General features: G+C 42.0%; 1 protein-coding gene across 2 annotated transcripts in view; it reads left to right on the forward strand.

The window, feature by feature from the left end:
• Nucleotides 1-796: 796 nt before the first annotated feature.
• otud7a (OTU deubiquitinase 7A) overlaps nt 797-24,176 on the forward strand; it is a 59,437-nt gene continuing 36,057 nt past the window's right edge. Inside the window, exon 1 of one of the 2 annotated variants that reach the window (XM_080438792.1) lies at nt 797-906. The gene's annotated coding sequence lies outside the window, so the exon portion shown is untranslated. Of the gene's footprint in view, nt 907-1,881; nt 1,994-24,176 lie in introns of those variants that run through there. The other variant, XM_080438793.1, reaches the window with a different exon arrangement.

Consider the following 24,176-nt stretch of genomic DNA (forward strand, 5'->3'; position numbering starts at 1 on the left):
AATTCATTTTAATTTATCAGATAAATTCAATCAATAAATCATTCCAATCGATCAATCATCACAATCAGCCAGCCTGCCTACATGAATGAGGGCGTGGGCCAAAAATGTTCACGGGCTGACGTAAGTGTTGCCAGATTTTGCAAGAGAAACAAGCAACCAGGTCTATGAAAACAAGCCTAAAATAAGCAAACCTACAGGTTTTTTGACACACCGACATATTTGTGTATTCCAAAGGTCAAATTAGCCTTCGTGATTTTGGGGGGTAAACAATTACCTCAAGAACAGATATACAATTTGTGTAATATCACTTATATGCCGATATCTCATTTTGGCTGACCAGTTGAAAAACTTTTAAACCCATTTATCAGTGATCTTTTTCATAATACTGCCCTTCGGCTTTGAGCACTTTAAACCAGATCTACTCGCGCTAGCTTGTAGATCGGCTATTCTCAAAAGAATCTTGGAAAAGAAATGTGGAACATTTGGAACATTTTCGAAAACATTTTAACAACACCATTTACACAAATCTGGTATAATGGGGGTCTATGGCACAAGATGTTTTCAGTCTGCGGACAAATACGTATTAATTTGGAGGTCATTGACAAGAAAATGTTTGAGAGACACTGGTTTAAACAACATTGGGAAACAATGGAAACCGCAACCCGCATCTTTACAGAAAAAGAAGCCCAAAGTCGCTTATAATAAGCGGAGATGGCAACACTGGCTGACGTCACGCGACGGTGGAGCCGAAGGGAGGAGGAGGCGTGACTTTGTTCTGCTGCAGCGGAGAAACATGACATGATGGGGATGAGAGAGAAACAGAGACACAGTCTGGGCTGATTGGAATTAAACCAGTTCGTCAGATGGTCTGGATGCGATGGGGAGCAACGACTAGAAAAGACAACGGTAAGACGCGCTGTGGTTGTTCCTGCAGCGACCAGACAGACAGGCCACGTCTCTGCTCGTTTGATAGAATACAAAAACGCTCGTCCCAAAACACGGTCGCCCCGGGGCAAATCCGGCGACTTCGGAACGGTCGCCACCTGGTATTCCTAAACGTAACCTTGATTGATTGATTGATTGATTGATTACTTTATTAACAGTTTGCAAAAAAATTGCACAGAAAGTACAGTTCTATACAAGATCTGCTAAAAGGATTAAAGCCCAAGAAAGCACTATGGCTTGTTTCCATTGGGGTCCATGTGTATTCAATTCATCGAAATAATTCAATTCAGAATTCAATTTCAGAATTCAATTCAGAATTCAATTCAGAATTCAATTCAGAATTCAACTCAGAATTCAATTCAGAATTCAATTCAGAAATTCAATTCAGAATTCAATTAATCGAAACCTCAGTATGCCTAAACGAACCTAACCTTATTCCTAAACGTAACCTCAGTAAACTATGCTTAACCTCTAACCTTATTCCTAAACGTAACCTCAGTAAAACTATGCCTAAACCTAACCTTATTCCTAAATGTAACCTCAGTAAAACTATGCCTAACCTTATTCCTAAACATATCCTCAGTAAAACTATGCCTAAACCTATAACCTTATTCCCAAACGTAACCTCAGTAAAACTATGCCTAAACCTAACCTTATTCTAAAACGTAACCTCAGTAAACTATGCCTAAACCCTAAACCTAAACTTATTCTTAAACGTAACCTCAGTAAAACTATGCCTAAACCTAACCTTATTCATAAATGTAACCTCAGTAAAACTATGCCTAAACCTACACTTATTCATAAACTTAACCTCAGTAAAACGGTGCCAAAACCTAACCTCATTCCTAAACTTGACCTCAGTAAAACTATGCCTAACCCTAAACTTGTCCTCCTCAGGAAAACAAACGCAAGAATACAAGAACCGCTGGGGGCGAGCGGTCCACGAAAAAAATTGGGGGCGAGCGTGTTTTGGGGCGAGGCTTCCGGTTACCATTTGGAATTGAACACGATACCACTGCAGACAGAGACAGGTGCACCTGCCTGGATGGTACGTGCCTCAATGTGTGTGTATTCAACTTGGAAATACATCTGATCTGAGGTTGGGGTGTGAATGTCTGTATATAAGGCACGCTGGACGCAAATGCATTCATGGCAGATGATGTGACCGAGTGTTAAGAGACTCGAAGTCTAAGATCCACCACGCAGCAAATATGGATGTATCTCTGTCTGAGTCCCATTTTCACAGACCTGTGTGTATGTGTGTGTGTGTGTGTGTGTGTGTGTGTGTGTGTGTGTGTGTGTGTGTGATGTGGGAACACTGTCACATATAGCAGCATAACGTGTCAGGCAGCCCAGTAGAATCTGTGGTGACGATAGCTTTGTCCTCAAGCTAAAATAGTTGAGACTGTTATTGTATTGTCTTGGTTCTCTTCAATGACACACTACTAGGCTAATCATCATCACACTGTGTTTGGGGGATGAACGGGAAATCGATTGTGTATGTGAATGAATGGTGGTGAAACACAAGACGCATGTGTTCTGAAACGTGAATCACAACAACCTGAATGTATTTCACTCGAAATGTCAGTGAGACTGTGGTTTAATAGTAAAGTGCCCAATTTAGGCCTATCCATATGATGCTTGTTGTTTTAGGCCTGTAATAATGATGAATATGGCTATACTGAATGATATTCATGTTCATCACACACACACACACAGGCTACGTAATTCCATGATGCTATATTTACTGTGCGTTGTGCAGTAGCTTATGGCTGAGCTCAGTAAGGGAAACAAACACCACCTTGTGCCCAATGTATTGCATGGTCACTGCTGTGCCAGAATGTTTCTCTGATCTGATTGAATCGTTGTGTTGGCTATTCTGAATTTAATATAACGCAACTCAGACCTCACCAGTGAACTCATTACTCAGGTTTGTGAGATGGGCAGTTGACACTATAGTCAGGGTTGATTTGGAGATGGACACAATAATCAGTGCAGAGCAACAATCAGAGCCATGCCATGGCATGCCCGGGCCATGCCATGCCATGCCAGCACCACAGAGCACCAGAGCACTAGGAAGAGGGGGCACTTGGCACCTGATCAGTTACCACAGTGAATTCTGTTCCTGTCACTGGCATTTAGCTACAGAAAAGCAGAGCAGAGATGACGGCTGTTGTTGAACTCAGTTGGGCTTTCATGTCACTGTGGCTGTGCCGCTATATCAAACAGCCTCTCAGGTCATGCAAAATGACAGTTGCTTCCAAACATCTGGGCCAGTTTCTCCTAGCATACTTCAAAAACTTTACTCGCAGATAAAAATGTCTCATAGGCCCTCAGCCCTGATTATCCAATCTTTGAATTATGGAAAAATACTCTCTCAGTTCAGACTTTACAATGTGCTATAATGGCCACCAGTGCAATGCTGTTTTCACTCACCCTTGGCATTAGACAAGTCAAAAAATGATAATAATAATATCGGGAATGGACGTAAAATAGAGGCTAAACTGTACATGTTGCCTTTGAAACAAATGTCATCTGACCATGTCTGATTCCTCCCCAAAGTTCTTCACAGCAGATGAAATAAGTCAAGTGGCCCATGGCAATCATGGCCCAATCACTGGCTTTGAAGTGGGCATTTCCCGACATCTCCACTGGTGGGGGAGCAATGTTAAGTATCCTGTCTGCAGGTAGGGCTGGGTGTGTGAGGGGTTAGCCAGAGGCCAGGGGTGGGCGGGTGGCGGAGCCAGGAGAGGAGTCGGGGTGGGGAGATCATGCACAAAATAATGGGGAGACTGATTGGTACACTTAATTCATTCCAATTTACTCATTTCTACATCTGTTGAAATGGCATGCTTTTGAGGATATTTTCTCCCTACATTTCTATATACAGTATAAATAAATATATATATATTATACATACTGTAGGTTTTCCTCCACCAGTGAAGTGTCATCATGAGTTGAAACAACACTCTCAATGACATTTCAGGTGAATATACCGTAAATTGAACACCTTCTATGTGATGTTAGAACTGGTTCCAGCTGTAGCTATTTGTGTGATCCGTTGTTATGAAATTGCTGTGGTGGTGAGGGAACTGTGGCTCCAGTAAAATCCTGAATGTTAATTTAACTCTGAGTGAGAGTGTAAATGGTACCAAATGGAACCTAAGCTTAGCTTATATAACTGAAGGGGAAGTTGCGGAATCTAGATAACAAGGTGCTAAAACAGAAAACCACTGTTGGCCAAAGAGACCGTTGGATAGCACTAGCTGAGATTTATACTTTTGACATATATTTGTTTAACAGTGCTGTTCACTGATGGCTTGCTTTGCATTGATCTGTAGGGCTGTAACTATCGATTATGTTCTTAACGATTATTCTATCGATTACTTTTTTCATAAATTGTTTTAATCTTAAAAAGATTAATCTACGAATCAACGCAAAAAGCCCTTCAAAAAATGATCTGCCCTGAGGCCACAGTGGCCTTGATGCCCCATCCACACTGCCCCCCAGCTGATTTAACAGTTTTCTCCTCTGTCTCTTTCTTGTAGTTTTCACAGACATGAACCGTGCAGAACATGAACCGTTTGTGGTCAGAGAAGGACATATGCAACTGAACTAGGCCCTTGGAAGAGCATAGATTGCCAAAAAGGGTGACAAAAAAGGATGATAAAAAATAGTTACATCAAGGTCCTCTGCCAGGTGCAAAGACAACTCAGACAGTCTATGTGACTTCTGAGACACTGAGTATGTGACAAACAGAACATAAACTCACATGCCGTTTGGGCCAACAGTTACAGGACATAAGGTCATCAGACAGAGTACAGAATTACAGTTTAATCGATTTCACTGTCAAGATTCTGAATTCTTAACTCCTCAAACTCCTTTTCAGGAGTTTGTACAACATTTTTTAAATTTCACTGATAGTTATACTTCATATTTAATTCATACAAATTCTTTCTTAACCCTTATATTAAATGTATTATTTCAGTGGACTTAATATCAGTGTTTTATTTGATGGCCTTGCTGTCCTTGTATTTGGCCTTTGTGCCCTCAAAACATTTACAAGGCCAAAGGCCAAGTTGCCTTGCCCCTAAAAAGATGAAATTTCACGCCTGGTTTCAATGTTTGTTGATCGTCTATTTTTGCTTGTATTTAAACAAATAAATAAAAAATATGTAAAAAAAAAAAAACAACGGCACAAAAACAAATGTAATAGTTTTTCTTCAAAATCCATAATTTTATTAAAATCAAAATAATGGATTAAATCGATTCATTTTTAGATTAACTGTTGCACCCCTGTTGATCATTATGGAGATTTGAAAAGGCGACTGATGAGGTAAATACTAGCTGACAAGTTAAAGCAATTTAAGCACTCATTTCCAAGTACCCGTGGCTTTAGTTGATGACAGTATAATGGAAAGCCTTTGTGGCTTCTGAATGTTGTATCATAGTTTTTTATTAACAACTTATGCCTATTTGGAAACTGAATTGCCATCATATGTGGTCATTTGGGTGGATGTGATGGTTTGTTGCACACTGACACGACACTGATCAAGAATGATCTGTCCTGACAAAGTTATTTGTTGATGGAGTAAATTGGATACTTAGTGGTGATTGTGGTTGCACTTGTCATAGTTTTAATCTAATTAGCCTTATAGTGTAAGTGACATGCTTCTTCAGAGGAATGTTGCAGGAAAACAAAAACATACAAAACATGGCTTATTCCGTTGAACTGATTTTCATGACAACTGCATTTTATTTTTCACAGTGATTTGATTTGACATTGTTTTTTGTTTTGTTACCGTAGCACACACAGGCATGCACAGTCAAATCCTGAGGTTTACTGTGACTTCTGTTGATGTTAAGCATCCTTGGATCTCTTGAAAGGCACTAGATGGACGTTATTATTATTATTACTAACTTGAAAAATGGACCCTAACACTTGCATGGTGTCCCACTTCTCACACTGTTACACTCACTGTGTCCTTAGATTATTACTGTTGATGGACGCTTGTGATTAGGACGAGGGTGGTGTGTGTGTTTGCACTGCATGGTAGGAAGTGTGTGCATGTAGTGCACAGGTAGTGTCCACATTCCCTTAACTAGAAAAAAGAGCACTTCGGGCGTTTGGCCCCGTTGTACATGAAAGCCCCCTCGGGAGGCAGTTGGACTACTGGTCTGCTGTTAGACCCCTGACAACCAAAGCACACAAACACACAACACAGCTCGCCAATTATAGTAGTAAGTTAAGATAAGATAAGATGTGAAAGTCGCAGAGGCAGCGACAGCACTTTTATTTGGTTTTATTGCCAGGAAGATGTCCTCTGTGAGAGACAAAAAGCCAGACTAGAGTGTTCATTTAACTGTAGAAATAGACACTTTACACTCTCAGAGTTAAATAAACACTCTGGATTTGACTGTGTAGTGTTTGTGTGCATGGTATGTTAAGCCAGACGACTCTTCCACAATCTTTGAATGCTAAAGAGAGACTGCTATTCCACCCCATAAAAGTTGAGAACAGGAAGCTGTCATCTGTTTGTCATGTCTGTTCACAAAAATGCATTTTAATAATTTGGTTTCCACTTTCCAGTAGGGAATATTTTCATGGCTGCAAAGGCGAAAGGGTAGTGGGGTCGAGGCGGGACATCCGCTTTATTTTCTACTCATTTTCAGCGCTTCTGATGTACAGACTACAGGCGGAAGCATTTCAAAATTGTTTGAGCCAACAGCCTGTATCGAGAGACTTGTGTGTGCTTGTGTGTGTTAGTGTGAGTGTGTGTACACACACACCTCCACATAATTGCATTTGTCCTGCCTCACTTGTCTGGTGCTGCATCTAGAAGGACGCTGGCTTCTGGAGTCGTCTGCCATTGTCACATTCTCTCCACCAGGCCCAATGGGCACAGCCATCGTCCCCCTTCCTCGCCTCCAATCACCAAGAGAACAGCCATTCTACCAAACACAACAGTATTGCACTGGATGCTAGCGATGTAATGGTACACAAAAATCAGGTTTGGGTATATGTAGTTTAGTTTTTAACCAGTTTGGTACATTTTCAGTACACAGTAATGGTTAAATGGTTTATAGTCTCTCGAGACAAAATCCTCAGGTGCAGAATTGCCGATCTACAAGCACACAATTGCGCGGCGCTCTTCCAGTCCGCCACTTAATATGGTCGTGTCGTGTGGGAACTCCACAGCCTATGTTCTGCACGCAAAACAAGTTTTACTTTGCACTCGAATCGGTACACATCCTCACCGTTCCGAAAAGGCCTGTACCGAAACGGTCCGGTATGAATATGTGTACCGTTAACACCCCCTTAGTGGATATAGTCATAATTCAGACCAATAAAATATATTGAAAGAGATATATTGTCTGTTTTCTCAGTAGGCTGCTATACTATATTCATTTTTGTTAAATGGTGATAAATGCTTTGCTGCCTCCTCTCAATGTCACCAGACTCACCACCGACCTTTGTTTCATCTCCACTTCATTGACACAGCACCACAGTGCTCATCAAGTGTTAAATTGAACCCATTCATGCAACGTGGGCGAGGTCATTCACCCTCTCTACCTCTAGATTTCTCCCATCTTCCCAAGGTCTGGTGACCTCACAGTCGAGGGAGAAGACCCACTTAAGCCATGATTCACCCTGATGGTCAGAGTGGCCAGATCTTTTTTTATGAGGTGACGCCAAAGGGGTCTGTATCTCTGTCCCCACAAAACTAGACCAACCACAGTGCAACTCACGCTGCCACATACATACAGCGAACCACACAGCTCAGCTGACGCCGCTATGCCACACAAAGCTCACTTTAGCACATTAGAAAATCATTGCTGATGTGTATGCAATCAAAATCCAACTGAGTTTACAGGGTGTCACGGTCAACCTATCTCTCACGTTCAACATGTAGATAACATTGCTGAGAGATGAATTGAGGACAAGGTAAAAATACATTATAACAATTAATGATCTAGAGCCACATTATATGGCTGTGCCAGAAGCAGCACTCAGTTGAAGTCAGATCCTCTCGGTGGGCTTTTGTTTTACCCGTCTCCTGAATCATTATATTGCTTTCAGCATTGTGCTCTTTCTGGTGATGCCAGAAGATGCGGACATGAGCACAAACTGATCTATTTCCTCAACTGAAAACAACTTGCTTCTCCTCCACTTACCGTATCAACTATTTTAAATGGCAATGTACCATCGGTACAGCCGCACCTGGCTCTTAAATACAATGGTAGAAGCTTGGATTGGTTTAATTCATGTTATGACCAAAACACACCCATGACTAGAGACTAAATGCAATCCCCTAAGCTGGCAGCATAAACAAAGTCAAACTTTTTTTGGCTTGCTGATGCTGAACCAAATGAAGTTCTCTGAGGATGAAACTCTTTTATGCTCTATGCAGGTCCACTTCGATTGCTGAAAGTTAGAACCCACATTATACAGTGCTGGAATAGTGGTTTTGACACCTGGATGTCCGCTATTTTTTTTTATTTTTATTTTTTATAATTTTTATCCCACAATTTTGTAACCCATATTTTTTCACCCAGTGCCAATTGCCTATGTAATCCTGGGCGCTACTCTCCCTCTGCCAGCCTAGGGAGAGCCCAAGCTGAAGCTCATGCCTCCTTCAATGCATGAGGAGCAAGCAGGCCGCTTCTTATCACCCGACAGGGGGGAGGTTCCCTGGTTAGACGTAGCGCGTGGAAGGAACACGTTATTCCAACCAGTTCCTTTCCCCTCCATCAGGCGCCCTGGCTGACCAGGGGGAGGCAGTATAGTGACCAGGATTACTGCATGTTTTTGTGAGGGTATTAACTACCCTAGGCGACACGGGGAGAACATGCAAACTCCACACAGAAAGGCCCTTTCGCCAATCCCACCTAGGGTATGGGCACTGAGGAGGAGAGAACACGCCCCCAGCGCCCACAGCGTCCCCGGCGGGAATTGAACCCAGGACCTTCTAGCTGTTAGGCGACAGCACTACCGACTGTGCCACCGATGTCCGCTATTTGTTAACATCAACCTCCGACATGCTTTGACATGATTTAGGCTCCTGGTCTTCATGCAGGACTACCTTCCTGTTTCACACACAATTCATAAAATTGTGAGTACTGTACACACAATTTTTCAAAACCTCGTCCCTTCATATTCTTGCATGCTCATCTGGGTATTGTGCAGTGCAACTACAGCGTTCTATAACTGTCCACTAGCATTCCAGTGGAGAAGTTTGGAGTCCTTAAGTGCCTTGCTGAGGGGCATTACATACAACAGTAGCTGTTAAGGGAGTGCATTACTCTTTAACTTTCCCTGTGCACAGGTCTTCCCGGGGGATTCACACTGGTGACTTTCAGGTCACTGGGTAGCTAGGAGTGGTGGACTGGATTAAACCGCTAGAGGAGTCCTCACCACCGGCCACAGCATTCCTGTCACACAGCCCACAAACATGGGCTTCTTTTATTGGAAACCTAAGTACTCACGCCTTTTTTCTGCAAATGAATACTAAAATAAGAATTGGTTTGTTTGATATTGCCTACTTCAGTCCACTTCAATTTACATGAAGACATGTACAAGGCAATACAAGGTCGATCTGCCTTGTGTTGAACTCGACTTCTTTTTTTTTCATCCTAGATAATGGACTAAAATGAAATAATCATGTTGACATGTGTCCATAACAGTAACTGCACCGACTGTGAAGTTAATTTGCTGCAACCCCCCCCCCCCCCCCACCCCCGCATCCCCATCCACATTCAATAATTGATCTGGGAGTTCTCTCAGTTGTTCCATTCAAAGTGTAATGTTCTCCTCGTCTGACCATCCCTACCATTTTAAGGGATGTCAGTATTGCAGCATGCTGTGTATAATACACACCCTCTGGCGTTGGATGTGAGACACAATAATACCCTCACTTATGACTTACATCAGCCAAAGCTGAATGGATAGAGAGGCTGCCTGGAAACAGAAGGTTCCCCCAGGTTCGATTCCCGGCCCTGGCAATGAGTCGACGTGTCCCTGAGCTACTGAGCAAGACACTTAACCCACTTAATGTGAGGTAGAGCCAGACTGATAAGGTTGGCCGATATATCGGTATTGGCACCGATATGTCCAATGTTTTTGCCACTTTCAATCTGGCCCCCTCAAAAATCAAGCTCACATTGCTTCGCTTAGTGACAACCTGAGCTTGTAGATCAATTATTTGTTTTATTTTCTATTTTTTTTTAAACTTTAAAAAATAAAAAATAAATCAATTTTATTTGAATTGATTTAGCACTTTTTGCTTTGGTCAAAACATTGGACTCTCCGAAATCGGGATCGGCATCGGAACCAAAAATCTGGCATCGGTCGGACTCCTGCATGAGGAATTCTACAGTACATCATCTTGGAGGACCTAATAATTCACGAGTGAAGCTCAGCAGTGCGTGTGGAGCCGGTGGCTCTCTTCACAGGAAAACCTCCCTCAGCACAAAAACAGAAACAGGCCAACACCACCTGGCTGGTTTATCTCACCTGGGATCCCAGGGTAAATATTCAAATCGTATGCAAGTTCTTCGTTATATTCTTTCTGGGTATGCTTGGTGTCCTTGTTTTGCTTCTGCCCCTAACCCATTAAAACCGGGAAACGCATCTGTGTAACCACTTAAACCGTTATTGTATACTTTGGCTATTCAAAAATAGCAGATCTACAAGCTCATAGCACGGCTTGTAGATCTGCTATTTTTGAAAAATCTTGAAAATGTGTGCTAAATCTTTGAATATATATTTATTTTTTCAAGCAAACATTTTTACTCAAATATTTACTTCCGGGGGTCCCTGGAACAAAATATTTTAAGATGGTGGTCCGCGGCCAAATACATATAATGTCGGGGGTCCTTGAAATGAAAACATTTGCGCACCACTGATATAGCAGGATTTAGAAGACATTTGTAGAATCGGCCTCAGGTCTTAATGGGTTAAAACACCCCTGTCACCAATCACCATCGAACTGTGTAACGTTGGATTGTGTAAATGGTGCATTTATATAGTATAGCCTTTCTCCAAAGTGCTTCACATTATGTTACATTGTATTCACCCATTCACACGCACATTCAAACACCGACAGCAGAGGAAAACATGCAAGGCATCAACCTGCTCATTGGGAGCTCAAGGACACTTTGAACCTTGAACCTTCGACATGAATACGGGCGTGGCCAATTCCAAGATGGCCACGCTACACCTGAGCCAGTGCCGCCGGTTGTTTTGTGTGCATCATTAAGTGTGGCATGAAGCCACACTTTAGGAGCAGGCCAGTTTGGTTTCTGTGGCTTTATGTCTTGACCAATGGGGAAGCTACATACCATCTGCTCTGGGGGAGGGCGTGAACTCTGTACACAGCTGTGTGCTTTTGGTGCTGCTCTGCTGGAACGAGCTTTGGCGAGACGTATTGGCTGCTGTGTGGAGGGACTGGAATTTTAACCACTTAAACCCCATATGGGTATCCGGAGTCCCTTAGGGCTCAACACTTGTGTCTTTTCTGTTCTGTGTTATTTTGCTGAAAATAGCCGATCGACAAGCTCACGACGCAACGCAACGTCAATCGCGTTGTAAGCTTGACGATCGGCTATTTTCAGCGAAAGCTTTCCCCACAATACGGATGCTGGAGTTTAAGTGGTTAAAGCTTCTGAGCGTACACACACACACAACACTTCACAGAACCAAAGTAACATCCATACAGCCTTACACGACTGTGTCCTTTGATGAAGCATAATCCTAGCATAATCCGAAAATGACATGGCGATCGAGTTCGATTTTTCACTGGGAATAAAGGCATCAACCTTTATGAATGAGTCATCAACTACCTGTACCGTATATGAATAGCGTTGATATAAAATACTCTCCAGTGATTGTTGTATCATTTATTCGTCACGCCCCCGGTGTGTGAAGACCTTGATACCGCTCTGATCTACCCTATAGCTCCCTTGCATTTGTTTGGTTTAACCACACTGCTGAGCTGTGCTTGCAGCTTTGTTATAATGAATACATTGACTTATGTTAACACATTGCTTTGTTTGATTATTGCACTATGGAATTCACCTGCACACTCATATATTTGAGATGCCATTATTAAGCTCTTGTGAAGTTGTGCCAATAAACAATTTTGCTGTTTATTCTTTCTTCTTTTTTTTGTTTGTTTGTTTTTCAGCTGGCACATAACCTGAAAGGATTTCTAGGAACAGGGCTTGTGCAGTGTATAAGTAACACACGGCTGACACTGTCCACTGTAGTGTAAATCAAAATGTGCATCAAGTATTAATGTGATGATGTATTGAGGGCCAATTGACTACAGCCCTCAGGTTGTTTGCATCTGCTTTTCTGGCTGTATGCAGCACAGCAAGGAGATGTAATGTGACATTACTGCTTCCAGCAGCATATTTGTCCCAGTATTTCTGAAGGTACGGTCTGCAGCATACAGACGTCTGTCTTATTTTTAAAAAAAAGAAGGGGAGCAAGGGAAGTGAGGGGGGAATAAAGCCTGTGTGTGTGTGTGTGTGTGTGTGCAGTACATCTCTGAGACAGAGCCCAGCTAGATGTTTGGAGTAGCGTTTCACATTGTGTGATGTAACAGCAAAATGGCCACTGTATGAATATGATCAACTGAGTTCGGCCCTCACATCTAGCGGCCCTAACACCTAGGTCGTACCGCCGATCCGACCGATATGCCCATTATATGGAGATCTCTATATGTCAGTCCTTGTGCCCGTCTCTTTCCTTATGGTGCGTTCACACGGGCAGATAAAAAGATACACGCTATCATTCATTTTCAATGGAAGCCGACATGAAGATACAAAGATACATCCGACGTTTGTAGCTGTAGCTCTAGCGACAAAGATGCAAAGCTACAAATTCAAGTTGAGCAGGGTTCAACTTCCAGATACAAAGATACAAAACTACAACTGTAGCTCCGATGTCCGCACGTTTGATGACGTCAACGACCGCGTTGAGCAACACAGATACAAAGCGACACAGCGACAAAGATGCGGTGTATTTTAGTATCTTTGTATCTGGCCCGTGTGAACGCACCATTATACGTCTGTGCATTGATCTCTCTCTGTCACTCTACCACTCTGCAGCCTCCCTCTCTCTAAGACAAGTCATCCAGACTTTTGGGACTAATATGTCCCGGGGTGATTTGAGTTTGCACAGCCAGGAAATGCTGCTTGGCTTGCAGGATATGGACAAAGATCTGGGAAGAGGTCTTTCTATCAAAGACATGCACATCCGATCTCCCCCAGGTGCTGGATAAAGTTGATCAACTGTAAAAAAAACAAAACAAAAAAAAACAATAATGTCCGCAACCCTGGTATCTCAGCTTAAAGGGGTAGTTCACCCCCAAAATATTTTTTTTTCTATTGATTACTGACCATCTGGAGCCTTGAATTCATAGATATTTTTTTGTTTTTGTCACATTCCTAAGCCAATAATTTGATTATAATAAATGTGTCCCCATTGATTCCGGTAGGAGACACAAATGCATTTGTGTCTCCTACCGGAATCAATGGGGCTAAATTTATTATAATCAAATAATAAAAGAAGGAATGCGACAAAAACAAAAAAATATCCATGAATTCAAGGCTCCATGGGGTGAGTAATCAATAGAAAAAAAGTTATTTGGGGGGTGAACTACCCCTTTAACTTGTTTTATTGCTTTGTAGCTGCATTTCATGTCATGAAAGGTGCTATACAAATAAAGTTTATTATTATTATTATATTATTATTATAAAGAGGTCTTTCTATACCATAGAAATTAAACATGCACGTTTGGCCGGTGTGCTGTGCTCAGAAACAACAACAACAACAACAACTTGTCGTCAGTGTGGACGTTTTTCACTTTGAACAGAGAGGTTTAATTAAGCAGTTGAATTTCCTGGCTACCACTGGTTACACAAGGAAGAGGAATATAATTACCATATGCGCGTTCGCTACTTTTCATTTGGTCAAAGCATCAGAGCTTCGTCTCTTGGCGTTCGTTTGACAAACAGTGTTGCGTGTCAAAAATAAAAGATCTACAAGCTAAGAATGTATCGGGATGTGATCTGGTCTGGTTTTACATTGTAGATCTACTCCGCATCACCTAGAAATTTCACAATCAAATTTCATCATCAAATCTGCGACCTGTACAAACAAAACAGTTTTTTCAATATCAATTATATCAATATCAATTTTGCCAAAATGTCTGGTAAGATATAAATGTTTCATTTGCCAACTTCATTCATTTAAGTTAAGAAATTACAAGCAATACAGTTCTGTTAGTAATTAATTGTGGCATTTATTTCAAAGTGATTTAATAGTTAGTCAATGTTTTATTTAAATTCATACAGGCAAGTAAAAAAAACTGAATCGTGATCGGCCAACGATATTCTAATCGGTGCATCTCTCTTAATGGAGATGGCCCCTGACAAGATGCTCTGGGTTGTAGCAGAGTAGAACGATGTCAGGACCTTCTCTGACACCTTGAATTTCCTCAGCTGCCTAAGGTGGAACAGGCATTGCCTCGTTTTCTTTGCCACAGCCTCTGTGTGCATACTCCGAGTCAGATCCTGTGGGATGTGCACCCCAATTTACTTGAAACTGTCCACTCTCTCCACTGGTTCCCCGTTGATCAGGAGTGGTGTGTAAGACCTCTGTCTCTGCTTACAGAAGTCCATAATCATCTCCTTGGTCTTTCTGACATTCAGAAAAAGAGTCCGTTATCCTGGCACCACTGCGACAGGCCTGCCACCTCCTCCAGATTGGCCCTCTCATCGTTGTTTGAGAACTTAGCAAACTTAAAGGAGAATACCGGACAAATTAAGTGTTGTCTTTGATGTCTCGTTACTCACCGACCGACGTGAAAAGTGGCGTTCTTTTTTACCTGGCAACTCGTGTTGCCAGGTTCTGGAAACAAGCAACCAGTGTTAAGTCGTTCGCCATTAACGGTGGGCTCGCAGGAATTTTCAGCGCATGTTTGACTATCATGAGACTCCACAATGACTAGCAGTAGAGAAAAAAACAACTTTGCATTGGTTATAATAGACGAATCTCCCTAACCCACGCGCTCCCATTATGACAACGGAGGGGGTTTAAAAAATGACGACAGGGGAATCTATGGAAAAAAAGAACGCCACTTTTCACGTCGGTCGGTGAGTAACGAGACATCAAAGACAACACTTAATTTGTCCGGTATTCTCCTTTAACAATGGTGTTTGACTTTGAGCCGTTACTGGCCACACAGTCATGGGTGTACAGTGAGTACAGCAGGGGACTCTGTACGCAACCCTGGGGGGTTCCAGACCAGTGTTTTAGGGAGAGGGGGGTAGAGGTGTGACTGCCCAACCTGACTGCTTGGGGTCTGGCAGTCCAGTCCAGGACCCAGTCGCACACTGAAGGGTTTTGTCCCAGGTCTGCCAGCTTGCTAGCCAGCCTGGTGGGGACTATGGTTTTAATGGCAGAGCTGTAATCAATACATTACAGCTTGGGGAAAGGGGAGCAGATGTGATCCTTTACTAGCCACAAACCACTGAGGTCTGCAGCACTACCGGGCGGCCACGGGCGGTAGTTATTTAGGCCAGCTGGGGTGGAGTTCTTGGGTACAGGGACAATGCTTGACCTCTTGAAGCATGTTGGTACCACAGACTGTGCCAGAGGTTTAATATGTGCTTCCTCCGAGTCGCCGACTGATTGAGACACTCACTCCACCAGGTGAATTGTGAATGTCTATGCTATCGTGACTTGTGAATGTCTACTATGGATGACAGTGTACTGTACACACGTACACAAACTTAACATACATACCAAAATTACTCGCATACAGTACGTCCACATGCAAACACCATGAACATGTTTACACCCATACACCTTCTGAACCCACCCACACACAAAGAGCATGATTGAGTTTAATAAATGAATATATGAATATATATATATATATATATATATATATATATATATATATATATATAGAAAATCTCTCTCAAACCCCTACACCCCCAAAATAAAATTACTAATACAAAATAAAAGAATTAACAAGCCACGGTGACATCTCAGAGACAATAAGTTAATGTAGGCTATATGCTATTACTAAGTGAATTGGTGTCATACAGTATTACAAGATAATATGAATCATGATACCAGCAAAGACCTAGTGGAAGTGCTTAGTTCAAAGTTCGGTGAGATGTTATTGTTTTCCATTCCATTAATTCCCCATGCTACTTCACAGTGGTGATTTATGATGCAAAGTGATTGATTAGATGATCATTAATTACAGAGAGGGACATTGTGTGTACCCTGGGATTGTGTTGATTAATTTTCCAACTTTGTCCTTCGAAGAGCGCCTTATTGACTTATTGAGAAGAATGGAGCAATATTTACCTCTGTTGTTTTTTTGTCGTCTTTCATTGTTTTGGTCTTCTTTTCATTCCAACTTCTGTTTAGTAATAGCATCGTACAACCTATGATGCTGGTGAAAGGGCTGTCCGCTTTTAAGGTGTTAGAATGGTAAACCTGTAGCAATGTTGCTATTTGGCTGATGAAGTAGCACCAACATGTCCCCCCGTCTGTAAACAAGCACATTCTTGGGCCATAACTGAGAGGGAGGCTTGACATTTTGCTGTGCACAGGCATGTGAAATAGGCGAGTGTTGGATGAGAATGGGATCTTTTATTAGCAGTCTGTTATCAGCAGCCCTTTGTGGAAGCACTTGTTCTGCTGGCTTTGTGATGGGTAAACACTAAGTGTTGGTAATGAACATATAATAAAGCGTGTGTGTGTGTGTGTGTGTGTGTGTGTGTGTGTGTGTGTGTGTGTGTGTGTGTGTGTGTGTGTGTGTGTGTGTGTGTGTGTGTGTGTGTGTGTGTGTGTGTGTGTGTGTGTGTGTGTGTGTGTGTGTGTGTGTGTGTGTGTGTGTGTGTGTGTGTGTGTGTGTGTGTGTGTGTGTGTGTGGCTGCGGCTGCGTGCGTGCATGGTTGCATGCATGCTCACTTCAGAGAAAGGGCTCTGATAGAGTGCTTATCTTCCAAGCTTTTTGACATAATATTTCCAATCTTTTATGTGGCTCCCTACAGTACCAGCCACAGCTTAGCTCAACCACTGCTAATGGTGAGAAGTCGGTTGGCCTTACAGAGCTGGTAGTTACAGCCAGAATATGGGATATAATTCCCTCATGTGCACACTTGAAGTATCCAACTATTTTGTTCCAGCCGAGGATGGATCAGGCTCCTTGAGTTTAGCCTGTCCTACTTTGTCTTTCGCAGACGTCGTCTTCTGTGTGACCATTGGCGGGTAGGTCTCCAGCTGGCGTTTTGTTTATTTGGCTCATGTTTCTTCAGTATTGATGTCTGGTGGCAGTGCTGTCTGTGATCCTTTGGAGCCGTGGAGGTGGACAAGTGCAGATTGGAAATGATTAAAGTGCAGAGATCTACTGACTTATTCATAAACTTTGTTTAATATTGCATTGAATCCTTATTGCCACATATGGCATTGTGCATCTGCAGAGAGACTTCCTCAGCTGCTAAACAGAAAGACTGCATATTTTATGGCAGCTTAAAGCAATAGAAAAACAATTAGCTGCTTGCCACGCCCCTTTATGATCAGACGTCCACAGATGAGACTTGCATGATGAGCACAGCTGTGTTATCGCACAGGATTACATGGCAACAAGCATTAGAGCCGGCTCCTTAACTGAATAGACTATGACTATGGCTAATGGATCACAGAATGTATGAGGAATTGATGCACGGTGACTACGCTCGACCAGTGGTTGGTTTGCACTTGACAAATTCGGACTGACTGACAGTCGCTTAGACTAGCTGTGTGGTTGTACAGTAAAATCTGAACTCCTCTCCTTTGTGACTGACTCCCTGTCAGTGGTCGAATGTAACCAAGTACATGAACTCAAGTACTGTACTTAAGTGCAAAGTTTAGGTATTTTTTACTTTACTGGAGTATTTCCAATTTTCAATACTACAAAATGTACTTCTACTCCACTACATCTCAGAGGCAAATATTGTACTTTTACTCCACTACAACTATTTGAAAACTTATTTACTAGTTACTTTGTAGATTTTGATTATTACAAAACATGCATTAGCCATTAGCCTTGTTATAGCTTGCAAGATCGATAGCCCAAGCCAAACTGAGCCTCCCTTTTTATAACGGGTGAGTCACGCCCAGAACACAGATTAGCAATGAACAGTCGATTAGCTAATCTACATAATCTTGTACAACACATATGCCTCCCATTTTGTTCACACATAACACTCCTCAAAAAAGGTTCGGAAACGTAACTTCAGTCGCAATTATTTCTCCCCTTCAATAATACCAATTAGTATTGTATTTTATATTGTTGTTATCATTGTTTAGTGACCTTTACAACAAGGTATAACTTGTAAGTATCGTGCAATCATGGAATGAGCAACACAGCTAAAGTGTGGGTAGCTCCCTCCAAAAATTTGCCAAAATCCCCCAATGTGCTTCTGTTGGTATTGTATGCGCTCTCATTTTGAGTGACCTGCCAGTCACAGGTGTGTGACTGCACCTGAGTATGGGTCCTGCAACTTTGATAGAGATCTGTCTGTGGTAGGCTACCGTTGTGCAAATCTTACTTGTAAATCTCTGGAAGAAAGCCTATGGTTCCTCAGTGTGGGGTGTTGTCTTCCTGGGACGGCCACTTCGTGTTCTGTCTTTGACTTCATCAGTCTCACGGAACTTGTTCCTAAGCTTGGAAATGGTACCAGGGCTGACATCAAGTATTGTTGGCACTCTGCGTAACGAACCCCCTCCTGTGCTCGCATGTCTCTCCTCTCTATCTGTCCTTGGCGTGCCTGAGTAGCAGGACATGTTTGTGACATTTGATGTTCCACTGAAATATTGAATCTAGCTTTTTTACACTGTTCCTTTTTTTTTGTCTTGTTTTTTTATTTGATCTCCCAGCAGGGTGTGTGTGTGTGTGTGTGTGTGTGTGTGTGTGTGTGTGTGTGTGTGTGTGTGTGTGTGTGTGTGTGTGTGTGTGTGTGTGTGTGTGTGTGTGTGTGTGTGTGTGTGTGTGTGTGTGTGTGTGTGTGTGTGTGTGTGTGTGTGTGTGTGTGTGTGTGTGTGTGAAAAAATATTTGGCTAATCTTCCAAACTGCAAGCCCGATCAGCGCAAAATGTCTTGTGCATGCTGGAAGCCACTCAAATAGGCATTGTGGTGGTCCTATGCCAACCCATTTTACATTTCAGTCAATAGGTCAATCAAAATGGCCCATTTCCGTCCAACTACATTTCACACCATTTATCTTCAAAACACAATTTTTGCTACTTAAAGATTTTGACCAAAACTAGGTTAACCACAGGTTGGGAATGGCTGGTTTAGAGATTTGTAAGTTGAGTCTAATAATGGACTATAGACCCGGGCTAGAGTGCTGGCATGGGAAATGCATCATGAGAATTATAGGAACACAGAAAATGGATGAAATGGACAGAATAGGGGATTTTCTATGTCAACATGGGTTGTATCATAATTATTGTTTCTATAGACTGATAAATGCATCAACAGCCTGTTCCCTTTAAGAGGTTTAAAACAATAATACTTCATGATGGCTGGCAGTTAAAGTACCCACTCCAAGTGGTGCACTCAAGTGTGTGCTGGTATACACTTCTCTGAGTAGAGTGCATTTGAATACTAACAAGGTTTAGTTCTATGCATGCAAGGAAATATAAACACACTTTTCTGTGCTAGTTGTTGCTTATGTACATTACAACATGCAAAGCCTTGCATGCTCTTTCGCCAGCCATAAATTGATAACTCTTTTCACCAGACCCTTTTCTGGTAATGGAGGCATGAATCAGAGAGTAGAAGGTACTTGTTTTTAGCCTGTAGTTGTAGCCTGATAAACCACCCCGGTCGTGGAAATCACATTTCATTTGACTTCTGCTGAAATCAAATGAAATGTGATTTCCACGACCGGGCTGCACCTCCCACCTACATTACAGTATTGTACTTCTTTCTTTGACGTGCAGGCACCCCACAGCTCTCTGTGGAAACAATTGTCTCAGCGACAAGTAGACCACGGTGCAATGGAAGCATGTGCACAGTGGAAAATGTTGCTACATATGAATGACCTGCATGTACTGTATTAGTGGAAAACTACCCAGATTTCCACTCGGCGAATAACAAATATGATTCACTGTGTCAACTCGTCACAGCGGCCACTGAGTGGACAGTATGATCAGATCAAATGGCGCAAGAAACGTATACTCTTAGGGGGGGAGTAGTGAAACCGTGGCAGTGTGCACTGTGAAATTGTTACCCATTTTACAATAGAGATCGATTGATATTTTTGTAAATTTGGCTGTCATGCACCTGTTTCTGGCTTCCAAAATACAATGGGCCCGATTCACTAAGCTGTTTACACCCATATTTTCAGTGTAAACAGCTTTATGGTCTTAAATGGGGGCGTGGAGCAATGCAAATAATCTTCCACATGAACGCACCTCTGACCTTAAGGCAAAAATGAGGAACAACTGTGATCCGCACATTTGTGAATTGAACGTTGTTTTTTGCATAGAGAAAATACACCCTCCTTTAGACATTTCATTTGCACCCATATTTACACTGATATTTACGACCAGCTCATGAAGACTCCTATAACACGGTGATCAACACAGACAAATTAACGTCATAAACGCTGTTCTGTTCTTTCTTGTTTTCCTCATAATATGATGAAAACAAGAAAGAACAGAACAGCGTTTACAAAGTTAATTTGACATATTATGTCTGCAGTGGGACGTGGGGATCGCGAGATAACCCTGACTAACCTCTAGATGTATAGAGCTGACTGGCTACTTAAAGTACAGCGCTCAGCAAAGGAGCTGCGTTGTTCCATAAAATGTATCAGGACTTTACATGGGGGGGAAAGGGAGGAACGCCATAGCCGTGCTAACGCTAAGCATAGGTGTCCAATCAAGTGCTGCAGCTGGCTTCTGTATACCGTAGTCTCAGCTGTGGTGGGACATTCCTGACGTTATCATCATATTCTTCTACGAGGAGTCCACTGCATTTACTGTACGTCACACACCTGAACAAACTGCTAGATGTAACGATGGGATCTAATATGTGTTGAGGCAGGATTAGTGCTTGATCATTACACGATGTCTGAGACAATTCAAGCAGAAGAATACTTTGCGCTTTAGCAGCTTTTAACATGCAGATAACATGCATGTTTTACGTGATGGTTTTCTTTATTCATCTGGACAAATTTTACAGCAAGTTTCTCCCCAGGATACCCTTTCATTTGACATTTTCACTGAACAGGTGATAACTCCAAGAGCTCTCATAAAGGCTTACTCCTGGGGTTCTCTGTGTTATAGGTCTGCAAGTTGTGATCAGTGTTGCCAGATTTCGTGAGAGAAAATAAGCAACCAGGTTTATGAAAACAAGCCCAAGAGAATCGACCTAGGCCAAGAGCACTTTAAACCTATATACATCGGCTATTTGATTTTTTTGAAAATAGCCAATCTACAAGCTCACAACACGATGTGACACTTTGTGAGCGGGTAGATCTGCTATTTAAAAAAGAAATGGTGAAAAAAGCGTAATATTTTGGAACATTTTACTTTTACTTTTACTACAAATACATATTACTTTGGGGGTCCTTGACATGAAAATGTTTGAGAACCACTGATTTAAATAACATTAGGAAGCAAGCCCAAATAACCAACTACACTTTAGAAAACTACCAATATTTACAAGCAACTTTACAGAAAAACAAGCCCAAAGTCGCTTATAATAAGCAGACATGGCAACACTGGTTGTGATTCCCCATATCCATCACGTGCAAACATAAAGCGTGTGTAGGGTTTGTCACTGATGATGGCCTAGTCAGATTTATAATGTCTGATAGGATTTGGCTGTAGGATTTGGTTAAAGTCTGTGTTGGCTGTATGCCTGCCAATATGATGTTGGTTAAAACTTTTTTTTTAATACACATCACATTTTAGACTCCATTCACCTGATGGAAAGAGCTCTTACCTTTAAAGGTTCTATGACATTCATTTTAATTTTTTACGTTTTTTGGGGGGGTTTATGAACTTTGAACATTCAGTGGATTTTCTGTGGTCTGGGGTTTTCTGAATAATTAGGCTGAAAAGTAATCTGTGATTGGCCCCTGGACTTTGAGGTCACAGTCGATTAATCCCGCCCCCTCTCCTCTCTGCCCCTCCCCTCTCCTATACATTCCTTTGGGGGGGGGGGGGGGGGGGGGGGAGTAGAGGCGATGATTGACAGTCAAAATCCCTCAACAGTGACACCCGCAGGCAAAGATTTATTTTTTCATTGCAGTTGAAAAGGCTTTAGAAATCAGAGAGAAAAAATCCTGCCATGGATCACTGGAGTAGATTTTTCAGTTAAAACTTTTAATACACATTTGAAGGACCATGATAAATACTTTTAATGTGTTTTAAAACTGAATGTCATGAAACCATTAAGTTCCTTATGAGTCCCAGAATATGTGAATTTCAATGAAATTCAACTCTCAGTTGGGTAGACCAGATACAGTAGTTTCTCAGGGAGCATGCATTTACACAAGGCCCAGTTACAGTACCTCCAAGTGCATCCAATTCCAAATCCGAAGCTGTGATTTGGCTGTGAATGTGATTTATAAAAAAAACTAAAGTTACAATGACTCACTCAATTATTGCAATAATCTCATCAACATAACTTTCATTTGTCAATAATGTAATTTGAAATGATCATGTTCATGACGTGAAGAAATATCATGGAGGAGGTCAAGTTATTTATACACGAGGCCCCAGCAATCCACACTGAAGGCCTGCAGTGTCTGTGGACAAAGGCTGTTGTGATGCTGCAAGAAAGGACAGTGGGTCGGGGAGCGGTGTTTGTGTAGTCGGATGATTAAGAGCCAGGGCCTCTCTCTCTGTCGCTCTGTTTTACTGCCTACAAACATGCTCTCGTAAATATGAAGGGGCTGCAGGCAGAGTGCTCTGAGGTCAATGGAGCATGGTTTGTACACAATGGTGTGTGTGTGTGTGTGTGTGCACACGTGTGTGTGCACGTGTGTGTGTGTGTGCGTGTGCGTGTGCGTGTGCGTGCGCGTGCACGTGAGTGTGCGCGTCTTCCTGGCTTTCAAGAAGCCACTTGAAAAAGGACAGTAAGATAGAGCAGCAACAACTGACCACAGTACTCATATGACAGTTGTTCTGTTTACAAGGTAGTATGATATACAATCTGACTAGACTACTGTCTGATACTGTTTTTGTTGTATCCATTGTAGGCGGCCAGTCTTTGTTTACAGCACATCTAACAACTTGAACCCTAGCATCCCTATTCTGGGGGAACATTCGACGAAAATAGGCAGCACATCTACAAGCACACGTTGTGAGCCTGTAGATTTCCTATTTTAGCTGAGTTTTGGTGTAGAGTGATTAAAAAGGGCGGAACAAGTGCAGCGCTGACTCGGTCAAGTTTATTAAGTATAGAGCAGAATGTAAGGGAGTACTTCTGTGTGTTGTGTCATGTGTCTTTGACTCATTGTCACAGGGGAACGCCCTAATTACATTGTCTTTATTTGTTTCCAATTGGGCCATTGTTGTACACAAACACACGTTTAATACATTTTAGCAATGTTTGACATTAAAGCTACAATATGTACCGTACCGCTTTATGTCCGTTGTCTCTCTCCCGACGGAGAGAGGTAATTGCAACGATGTCCGAACTACAATAAAGGTGCCCCATGTGTATAAACGTACTCTACCATACAGATTAAATACATACACTTTAGTCATTCAATTAAATTATAACAACAACATATATTTATTAAATACAATAAATTGAATTGTTTGTCACCTCTCATCTGCTACGCATTACCATTCCTGTATGGGACACTTATAAAAGGCATCTGAGATGCATCTGGTGAAATCACAAGCATTGTCTAGAGCGGCTGCAATCAGTTTCGGCAGTCTGTATAGCAGCTGGAACGCGACAAAGCTGCTTTTTAGAGTAGCATCGGTTTTGAGAGTAGCGGACACCTTGTTTGCATACATGTCAGAATGCTGTGTCCTGCAGAGTCCTCCAAATTTAAAGGACATAGCCTGGAAACGTGGATTTGAGTTTATGTATGTGTTTGTTTGTGCTTTTGTTTATTTTCCTCTATCTTGGTGAAACCTTGTATTTTTCTGTTCCAACTTTGTCCATTTGGTCTGCACTGTAAATCAC

Source organism: Gymnoscopelus braueri (assembly GCF_963280865.1).
Source record: "Gymnoscopelus braueri genome assembly, chromosome: 9".
Taxonomy (NCBI): domain Eukaryota; kingdom Metazoa; phylum Chordata; class Actinopteri; order Myctophiformes; family Myctophidae; genus Gymnoscopelus; species Gymnoscopelus braueri.